The sequence below is a fragment of the Bison bison genome, unplaced genomic scaffold, assembly GCF_000754665.1.
Source record: "Bison bison bison isolate TAMUID 2011002044 unplaced genomic scaffold, Bison_UMD1.0 scf7180017864533, whole genome shotgun sequence".
In the NCBI taxonomy this organism is placed as follows: Eukaryota; Metazoa; Chordata; class Mammalia; order Artiodactyla; family Bovidae; genus Bison; species Bison bison.
In genome coordinates this window covers 8686663-8698116 of record NW_011495082.1, presented here as the reverse complement: position 1 = coordinate 8698116, position 11454 = coordinate 8686663, and the positions used below count along the sequence as shown (strand labels likewise).

General features: G+C 39.5%; 1 protein-coding gene across 1 annotated transcript in view; it reads right to left on the bottom strand.

The window, feature by feature from the left end:
* Positions 1 to 11454, bottom strand: part of ANKRD32 (ankyrin repeat domain 32) — a 73883-nt gene that overhangs the window by 20988 nt on the left and 41441 nt on the right. The window lies entirely within an intron of this gene.

Genomic DNA, 11454 nt, shown 5'->3' with positions numbered 1-11454 from the left:
CCATGAACTGCAGCACGCAAGGCCTCCCTGTCCATCACCAACTCCTGGAGTTCACTCAGACTCACGTCCATCGAGTCAGTGATGCCATCCAGCCATCTCATCCTCTGTCGTCCCCTTCTCCTCCTGCCCCCAAACCCTCCCAGCATCAGAGCTTTTTCCAATGAGTCAACCTTCACATGAGGTAGCCAAAGTACTGGAGTTTCAGCTTCAGCATCATTCCTTCCAAAGAACACCCAGGGCTGATCTCCTTCAGAATGGACTGGTTGGATCTCCTTGCAGTCCAAGGAACTCTCAAGAGTCTTCTCCAACACCACAGTTCAAAAGCATCAATTCTTCGGCGCTCAGCCTTCTTCACAGTCCAACTCTCACATCCATACATGACCACAGGAAAAACCATAGCCTTGACTAGACGGACTTTTGTTGGCAAAGTAACGTCTCTGCTTTTGAATATGCTATCTAGGTTGGTCATAACTTTCCTTCAAGAAATAAGCGTCTTTTAATTTCATGGCTGCAGTCACCATCTGCAGTGATTTTGGAGCCCAGAAAAATAAAGTCTGACACTGTTTCCCCATCTATTTCCCATGAAGTGATGGGACCAGATGCTATGATCTTCGTTTTCTGAATGCTGAGCTATAAGCCAACTTTTTCACTCTCCTCTTTCACTTTCATCAAGAGGCTTTTCAGTTCCTTTTCACTTTCTGCCATAAGGGTGGTATCATCTGCATATCTGAGGTTATTGATATTTCTCCCGGCAATCTGGATTCCAGCTTGTGCTTCTCCAGCCCAGCGTTTCTCATGATGTAGTCTGCATGTAAGTTAAATAAGCAGGGTGACAATATACAGCCTTGATGTACTTGTTTCCCTATTTGGAACCAGTCTGTTGTTCCATGTCCAGTTCTAACTGTTGCTTCCTGACCTGCATATAGGTTTCTCAAGAGGCAGGTCAGGTGACCTGGTATTCCCATCTCTTTCAGAATTTTCCACAGTTTATGGTGATCCACACAGTCCAAGGCTTTGTCATAGTCAATAAAGCAGAAATACATGTTTTTCTGGTACTCTCTTGCTTTTTCCATGATCCAGTGGATGTTGGCAATTTGACCTCTGGTTCCTCTGCCTTTTCTAAAACCAGTTTGAACATCTGGAAGTTCATGGTTTACGTATTGCTGAAGCCTGGCTTGGAGAATTTTGAGCACTACTTTACTAGCGTGTGAGATGAGTGCAACTGTGCGGTAGTTTGAGCATTCTTTGGCATTGCCTTTCTTTGGGACTGGAATGAAAACTGACCTTTTCCAGTCCTGTGGCCACTGCTGAGTTTTCCAAATTTGCTGGCATATTGAGTGCAGCACTTTCACAGCATCATCTTCCAGGATTTGAAATAGCTCAACTGGAATTCCATCACCTCCACTAGCTTATATCAAATACCATATCTAACTTACAGATATACAGATATCAAGTTTAAACATTGCTTTATATTACCATTTCTTTAATAACATTATTAAACTACTATAAGAAATATGGCAAGGCATACAAAATTTACTTATAATAATGTTTTACACTAGTGTTTAAAAACATCTTTCTAATCCATAAACTATGAGGATGAAGAGGTGTGAAAATGATATTTTTAAACACCTCTGATTTAAACAGACACATTTTTTCACAATGACATTAAACTAGTTAAAATTCCTGTAGTTTTGGTATTTGCTGTCTAGGCATGTTGGACGCGTGAAAAAAAAAATCACTAAATTAACAGTCGGGTAGAAAGCATGTGAAAAGGTTTTAATAAATGTTATGATACCCAAATAGACTATAACTGATATGTTCTACCACCATATTATAGCTGATATGAGATGAGTAACAGAAATATCCAGCACTTAGCACTTTGAACCCTCAGTGACTACAGGATTTATTTCTCCTGCCCTCAAAGACAAGGTTCTTATGAGTATATACCACATCATTCCTATCATAAGAAGTTATTAAATGATTTCAGAATTGAAGTGCTATTTTGGGGTTGCTGTACAAACAAGGACAAATGGTCAAGCAGCACATACATCAGACCCACTAAAAAGGTGTTTATTGAGGGAAAATCCACAGACAGGATCCTTAGCAGGTGCATAGGTCCCCTTCTGCCCTACCATGATGTTGTTGGGCAGCACGTGGTATTCTGGCAGGCAGGGCTGGACATCAGAAGGTGGGGGACAAACTCTGAAGATTGGGACCAAAGGAATTCTAAGCTGCATGATTAGAGAAACACTGCCTTTCTTCCAACATGATCAGGGGCCAAGATACAGAACCGTGACCATACCCTGATTCTGTGAGGTCAGGATTCATGAGTGGGTAAGAGCAGGGCCCCTTCTCCTGGTGCCATTAGAGAACTGGGTTTAAACTCTGCCGCTGTGGTTGTGTGGCATGGGGAGTGAGCAGCAGGACTGGTCGTTACCACCAGGCTGGGGAGGTGCCCACACCTCCCTCAGGCTCTAACTGTGACAAGCCTTGCAGCTGACTGTAAATGGCTCTTGTAAGTACTGGGTCTTAAACAGTCTTCAACGAACTTTACAGGAAGCAAACTCTGTTCTGTGCAAAGCCCAAATGTAGATGATCACTGAGCAATATTACTTCTCATGGTTCAATTTATCAAGAGAACATAAAACTGGACAATGAAAATCTCTATTTAAATTAGCAAACTGATCATGTCTAGATTCATACCACAGAATATTCCTTTCAACATATACGTATATCTGACTTTTAGCAATGATACTACTCAGGAAGAAAGCATGAGACTATTACATTTGATTTTTCAAAGTATTCCTCTATTTCAATCAGGGTTACTTCAGCTCCCTGGTCCTAAGACTCCAGATATGAAAGACAAGGTTAGCCCAAAGAGTTAAGCTTCATGTAAACCACAATCCTAACACTGAATGATGAAGCCCCGGGTTGGTAGGTGTCCAATATACTACTGGAGAAAAGCAGAGAAACAGCTCCAGAAGGAATGAAGACTCTGAGCCAAAGACGAAACAATGCTTGGTTGTGGATGTGTCTGGTGGTCAAAGGAAAATCTGATGCTGTAAAAAGCAGTATCACATAGGAACCTGGAATGTTAGATCGATGAATCAAGGTTAATTGGAAGTGGTCAAACAGGAGATGGCAAGAGTGAACATTGACATTTTAGCAACTGAACTAAAATGGACTGGAATGGGTGAATTTAACTAAGATTACCATTTTATCTACTACTGTGGGCAAGAATCCCTTTGAAGAAATGAGGTAACCCTCAGAGTCAACAAGAGTCTGAAATGCAGTACTTGGGTGCAATCTCAAACCGACAGAATGATCTCTGTTGGTTTTCAAGGTAATCCATTCAACATCATAGTAATTCAAGTCTATGCCAAAGAAGCTGAACATTTCTATGATGACCTACAAGACCGTCTAGAACACCAAAAAAAGATGTCCTTTTCATCATAGGGGACTGGAATGCAAAAGTAGGAAATCAAGAGATACCTGGAGTATCAAGCAAGTTTGGCCTTGGAGTACAAAATGAAGCAGGGCAAAGGCTAACAGAGTTTTTGCCAAGAGAATGCACTGGTCATAGTAAACACCCTCTTCCAACAACACAAGGGATGACTCTACACATGGATACCACCAGATGGTCAATACCAAAACCAGACTGATTATATTCTCTGCAGTTGAAGATGGGAGAAGCTCTATGCAGTCAGCAAAAACAAGAACGGGAGCTGACTGTGGCTCAGATCGTAAGTCCTTATTGCCAAATTCAGACTGAAATTGAATAAAGTAGGGAAAACCACCAGACCATTCAGGTATGAACTAAGTCAAACTCCTTATAATTATACAGTGGAAGTGACAAACAGATTCAAGGGATTAGATCTGAAAGAAAAGAGTGCTTGAAGAACTGTGGACAGAGGTTCGTGACACTGTACGGGAGGCAGTGATGAAGACCATCCCCAAGAAAAAGAAATGCAAAAAGGCAAAATGGTTGTCTGAGGAGGTCTTACAAATAGCTGAGAAAAGAAGAGAAGCAAAAGGCAATGGAGAAAAGGAAAGATATACCCATTTGAATGCAGAGTTCCAAATAGCAAGGAGAGATAACAAAGCCTTCCACAGCGATTAGTGCAAAGTAATAGAGGAAAACAATACAATGGGAAAGACTAGAGATCTCTTCAAGAAAATTAGAGATACCAAGGGAACATTTTATTCAACAATGGGCTCAATCAAGGACAGAAATGATACGGACCTAACAGAAGCCAAAGATGTTAAGAAGAGGTGGTAAGAATACATAGAAGAACTATATAAAAAAGGTCTTAATGACCTGGACAACCATGATGGTGTGGTCACTTACGTACAGTCAGACATCCTGGAATGCAAAGTGAAGTGGGCCTCAGGAAGCATTACTACGGGAAAAAAGCTAGTGGAGGTGATGGAATTCCAGTTGAGCTATTTCAAATCCTGAAAGATGATGCTGTTAAAGTGTTGTACTCAATATGGCAGTAAATTTGGAAAACTCATTAGTGGCTGAAGGACTAGAAAAGGTCAGTTTTCATTCCAATCCCAAAGAAGGGCAATGCCAAAGAATGTTCAAACTACCGTACAATTTCTGTCATTTCACATGCTAGTAAGGTAATTCTCAAAATCCTCCAAGCCAGGCTTCAGCACTCCATAAACTGAGAACTTACAGATATACAAGCTGGATATAGAAAAGGCAGAGGAAGCAGAGATCAAATTGCCAACACCTGCTGGATCACAGAAAAAGCAAGGTAATTTCACAACAAACTGTGGAAAATTCTAATAGAGATGGGAATACCAAATTACCTTACGTGCCTCCTGAGAAATCTGTATGCAGGTCAAAAAGCAACAGTTAGAACCGGACATGGAACACAGACTGGTTCAAAATTAGGAAAGGAGTGTATCAAAGCTGTATATTGTCACCTTGCTCATTTAACTTATATGCAGAGTACATCATGACAAATGCCGGACTAGATGAAGCTGGAATCAAGATTGCCAGGAGAAATATCAATGACCTCAAATATGCAGATGACATCACCTTAATAGAAGAAAGCAAAGAGGAAGTAAAGAGCCTCTTGAAGAATGTGAAAGAGGAGAGTGACAAAGCTGGCTTAAAACTCAGCATTCAAAAAATGAAGATTATGGCATGTGGTCCCATCACTTCCTGCCAAATAGATAGGGATAAATGGAAACTTTATTTTCTTGGGCTCCAAAATCATTGCAGATGATGACTACAGACATGAAATTAAAAGATGCTTGCTCTTTGGAAGAAAAGCTATAACAAACCTAGACAGCATATTGAAAAGCAGACTCACTTTGCTGACAAAGGTCCATATAGTTAAAACTATGGCTTTTCTAGTAGTAATGTATGGATGTGAGAGTTGGACCATAAAGGTGGCTGAGCACTGAAGAATTGATGCTTCAAAAACTGTGGTGCTGGAGAAGACTCTTTAGAGTCCTTTAGTCAGCAAGGGTATCAAACCAATCAATCCTGAGGGAAATCAACCCTAAATATTCACTGGAAGAACTGATGCTGAAGCTGAAGCTCCAATACTTTGAACACCTGATGGGAAGAGTCGACTCATTGGAAAAGTCTCTGATGCTGGAGAAGATTGAGGGCTGGAGAAAAAGGGGGCAAGAGAGGATGAGTGGGTTAGATGGCATCATCAAGTCAATGGACATGAGTTTGAGCAAACCCTGGGAGATAATGAAGGACAGGGAAACATGGCATACTACAGTCCATGGGGTTGCAAAGAGTCGGACATGTCTTAGTGACTGAACAACAACAAAACCATAATCCAGCACTGCATCACGTAAAAATAACACAAAACCAACCAGCTGAGACTTTCCTTATGCAAATAAATGTACATGTGTACCTGACACCACAGATGAGTATCAATATTGCTTACTATTCAACTCACCTTCAAATTATTGTTATCAAACAGAGACAGGACTCCGCTGGGGGTCCAGTGCTGCAGAGTCCTCCTTGCAGTGCAGGGGACACCAGTTGGATCCCTGGTCCAGAAGGTTACCACATGCCTTGGAGCAACTAAGCCCATGCATCACAAATGTAGAGCCTGTGCTCTAGTGCCCGGAGCCACAACTATTGAAGCTTACATGCCCTCGAGTCCCTGCTCAGAAACAAGAGAAGCCACTGCATTGAGAAGCCCGTGTACCTCAACTACAGAGTAGCCCCTGCTAGCCTCAACTAGAGAAAGCCCATAAGACAAAGATCCAGCGCTTCCAAAACAAATAAGTAAATCTTAAAAAAAAAAAAAAAGATAAGAAAAATTAAAAAAAAAAAAAAATCAAGAGATAGGCACATCTTGCAGTATTTTCAAGGAAAGACTGCGGTTCCTTTACCATGGTCGGAAAAATTCCTACCAAAGTTATTCTATTTGTGTATCAATGGCTAAAATAGCTATCACATATCCGTTATAGAAAATTTTCATAGAAAAATATACTTTCAAATCAGGTTCTTGGATCCTTTTACACTATTTTCTTAACCATGAGACTCACTATAACCATAGGACACTGTGCTATGGACTATACTCACTGTAACCTAACAATGCTATTTATAGCACAGAGAATATTCGCTTTGGAGTAGGTTAGAGGGGAAAAAGGCAAAAAAAAAAAAAAAATCATAAAAAGAGAAAAGCTTTCTTGGAATACTGAAATGTTTACTAAAGCTGAAAGAGTATAGCACAAATAACCTAAGATTTAAAGAAATGAAAGATATAATTTACAGATGTGACATATTTACCTTGAAACTCCCTTCTAATATGTTCAAGTTTTTTAGAAGACATTCTGTCAATACAGTTCTCTATTATCTACCAGTATAAGTAATCTCCAGGTTATAAACTTGGCAATCTCCCCAAAATTGACCAGTGTGCAGAAGAAATCTGAATGTTGGACTTCTGACTCCCAGATTAGGGCTTTCTACAATATCCCACAGCAACAGATGACAAACTGCTCCTCTAGTACCTCTGGCAGAAAGAGGCAAACATTAACTATATACTGTGCCTCTTCCTATTTTGAACAGTGGCACATGAAATGAGACAAAGTGTTGGCCGCTAGTCAAGGTTTTGCCCTAAGAAGCTGTGACATCTTGAATACGTTACTTATACTCTTCAACCTCAATTTCTTTATCTTTAAATACAAACTAGTTTCCATTTCTACCAATAACTATATGGTTATAATTAAACAGCATATAAGGACATCACAAAGAAAAGCAGGACTAAGCACTGAGCTTAGTAAAATGTGTACCTCCTCTATAACCTTGACACATCCCACCTCTGCTCTAACAAGGAAAGCCCAAGCTTTCTGAGATTATGACAATGAAATTCATTGCCATTGTGTCACTCTGCAATACTTTCTGATTGACATTATGACAAAACAATATTAGCATAAACTGAGGACTTCTGTTTAGCTAATGACTTAAATTGAATGCTTCAACTAAGCAAATCAAGATACAAATGCTTTGCAGTACAGAAAATGATGCCTGTGAACATGCATGGAATTCGTGAAATTGGAAACTGCCAAAGATTTAATTAAGTACAATAATGAATTCTAACACATAAAGTACCAAAATTAAAAAAAAAAAAACCCAGCTTACATGAAGTTAAGCAATACAAATGTTAAATAAAATATTTGCAAAGCTCAAAACCAATTCTCATACTACAACTGATGCTACAATTTCTTATACACTGCTTTGCAAATGTTTAATTTACTTATAATCTGAACAAAAATCTTCAGGTTAAATATGTATGAATTCGTTACTATTTACATTAGTATTTGCTGAGTAAATTCTTAACTGTGGGAGTCCTTTGATGATTTAGTAAAATTGTGGAAACATCACTTTTATTATTGTTTTCAATTATAAATGAAAATTTCATTTATATAATGGATAAAATGTTTTTTTCTTATTTATGCATTTTTGCATAAATAAGAAAATGTTTTCTATACTTAATGATTTTATTGTCTAATCAGTAGAAAAAAAAGGCAATGATAATTAATCAGGATTTCATCACTTTTAGCTTATAAGTGTAGTTACACCCAGCAACAATCCTCCCTTTTTAATTCAAATTGAAAGAACAAACAAAAACCCTGAAAAGAATTTTTCTTTAAAGAATGCATCAGACACTTCCTAATTAAGAATCTTTAAAAATCAATAAGGGGCTTCCGTTTCTGATAACGGAGGCCTCCCTAATTCAGATAAACTGTCTTACAAAAGAAAACTTAAAATGTTGAATATGTAAAACATCTTCTGTAAAGTTAAGAGAAACTGCTCAGCCAGGATCCAGGAGAAGGTAAAAACCAAGTGATGCCTCAAAGCTAGCTGACTTTGCCCTAAGGCCATCTGCTGACCCCAGAGAAAGAGCTGACATACAGGGGAGAAGAGAGAATAAAAGTCATGGCCCAAGGCCTAATGCCCAATATGCTGGCACCCTGCAGGGCTTCAATCTCAAAGCAAGCACGAAGCAGAAGCAAAACTACCTTTATCTGTAGCCCTGTGCTTCACATAGACTATTCAGGAACCCTTGACCCCAGCAACAAAAATTCTCCCTACAAGAAAATAGTCAGTGTCTTTGCCACAAACTGTTTCTACAAAGTAATTTTTTAAATACCATTTACAGCATACAGTCAGGCATACCTAGTTTGCAAGAAAATATAAAAGACAAGAAAACAGCAGAAACAATAGAAACAGACTCACAAAAACATCAAATATGGAATAATCAGACATAGACTGTAAAATAACTATTGTAAGCATGTTCAAAGAAAAAAGAAAATCTTGAAAACTTTGTAGGGAACCAGAAATCATAAACATATACCATAGTAATTTGTAAGTTAAAAAGTCTAAAACTGGAAAAAGTACAAAAATTAAAAGTGCAATCGCCACGTTTATCTTTTTCAGTTCAGTTCAGTCACTCACTTGCCTCTGACTCTTTGAGACCCCATGAATCGCAGCACGCCAGGCCTCCCTGTCCATCACCAACTCCCGGAGTTCACTCAAACTCATGTGCATTGAGTCGGTGATGCCATCCAGCCATCTCATCCTCTGTCGTCCCTTTCTCCTCCTGCCCCCAATCCCTCCCAGCATCAGAGTCTTTTCCAATGAGTCAACTCTTCGCATGAGGTGGCCAAAGGATTGGAGTTTCAGCTTCAGCCTCAGTCCTTCCAATGAACACCCAGGACTGAATCTCATTTAGGATGGACTGGTTGGATCTCCTTGCAGTCCGAGGAACTCTCAAGAGTCTTCTCCAACACCACAGTTCAAAAGCATCCATTCTTTGGCGCTCAGCTTTCTTCACAGTCCAACTCTCACATCCATACATGACCACTGGAAAAACCATAGCCTTGACTAGATGGACCTCTGTTGGCAAAGTAGTATCTATGCTTTTCAATACGCTATCGAGGTTGGTCATAACTTTCCTTCCAAGGAGTAAGCGTCTTTTAATTTCATGGCTGCCATTACCATCTGCAGTGATTTTGGAGCCCCCAAAAAATAAAGTCTGACACAATTTCCACTGTTTCCCCATCTATTTCCCATGAAGTGATGGGACCAGATGTCATGATCTTAGTTTTCTGATTGTTAAGTTTAAGCCAACTTATTTACTCTCCTCTTTCACTTTCATCAAGAGGCTCTTTAGTTCCTCTTCTCTTTCTGCCATAAGGGTGTATCATCTGCATATCTGAGGTTATTGATATTTCTCCCGGCAATCTTGATTCCAGCTTGTGCTTCTTCCAGCCCAGCATTTCTCATGATGTACTCTTGTTAGACACAGTTGAAAAGAGACTAGTGAACTAGAAATTGGATGAAAACGCTATTCAAAACAGACTGAGTGCAGAAAAAAATGGAAAATAAACACAAGAGGGTAAAAACACAGAGGATACAAAGAGGAAGTATAACGTTAAGTTCAACTGGAACTGATAAAGCAAAAGAGAAAATGGATCAGAGGAAATTAATTAGAAGAGGAACTATGTAAGAATTTTCCTTAAGCTAGAAGAGACTTTATTTATGGCTGCAAAGCCTTTGACTGTGTGGATCCCAACAAACTGTGGAAAATTCTTAAAGAGATGAGAATACCAGACCACCTCACCTACCTCCTGAGATATCTGCATGCAGGTCAAGAAGCAACAGTTAGAACCAGACATGGAAAAACGGACTGGTTCCAAATCAGGAAAGGAGGATGTCAAGGTTGTATATTGTCACCCTGCTTATTTAACTCATATACAGAGTACACGATGCAAAATGCTGGGCTGGATGAAAAACAAGATGGAATCAAGATTGCTGGAATAAATATCAATAACCTCAGATACGCAGATGATACCACCCTTATGGCAGAAAGAGAAGAAAACTAAAGAGTCTCTTGATGAAAGTGAAAGATGAGAGTGAAAAAGTTGGCTTAAACTTAACAATCAGAAAACTAAGATCATGGCATCTGGTCCCATCATTTCATGGGAAATAGATGGGAAAACAGTATCAGACTTTATTTTTTGGGGCTCCAAAATCACTGCAGATGGTAATGGCAGCCATGAAATTAAAAGACGCTTACTCCTTGGAAGGAAAGTTATGACCAACCTCGACAGCGTATTGAAAAGCAAAGACATTACTTTGCCAACAAAGGTCCATCTGGTTAAGGCTATGGTTTTTCCAGTGGTCATGTATGGATGTGAGAGTTGGACTGTGAAGAAAGCTGAGCGCCAAAGAATGGATGCTTTTGAACTGTGGTGTTGGAGAAGACTCTTGAGAGTCCCTCGGACTGCAAGGAGATCCAACCAGTCCATTCTGAAGGAGATCAGCCCTGGGATTTCTTTGGAGGGAATGATGCTAAAGCTGAAACTCCAATCCTTTGGCCACCTCATGCGAAGAGTTGACTCACTGGAAAAGACTCTGATGCTGGGAGGGATTGGGGGCAGGAGGAGAAGGGGATGACAGAGGATGAGATGGCTGGATGGCATCACCGACTCGATGCACATGAGTTTGAATGAACTCCAGGAGTTGGTAATGGACAGCGAGGCCTGGCGTGCTACGATTCATGGGGTCGCAAAGAGTCGGACACGACTGAGCGACTGAACTGAACTGAATCCTATATGAGGTCAAAAAAAAAGTTGAGTTAATTTCAGAAAGCAGAAATCATATAGAGCTCACTTTTAAGCTGTAAGTTACTATTAGATATTAATAACAAAAGCACAGACAAAACCCACTAACGACAAAAAGCCATCCATTTAGAAGTTTTAAAACACTCTTTTAAAAATTTCTTGGATCAAAGGGGGATTCATAATTGACAATAAAAAACACTTTGAAAAAATCAGTAAGAACACCCTACATTAAAGGATCAAAACTTGAAGGAGGAATCTCAAGTTGTACTCAAAAGGACATTTATATTAAGTACACATATTAGAAATAAAGACTAAAAAAAAAAAAAAGAAAGATGAAAA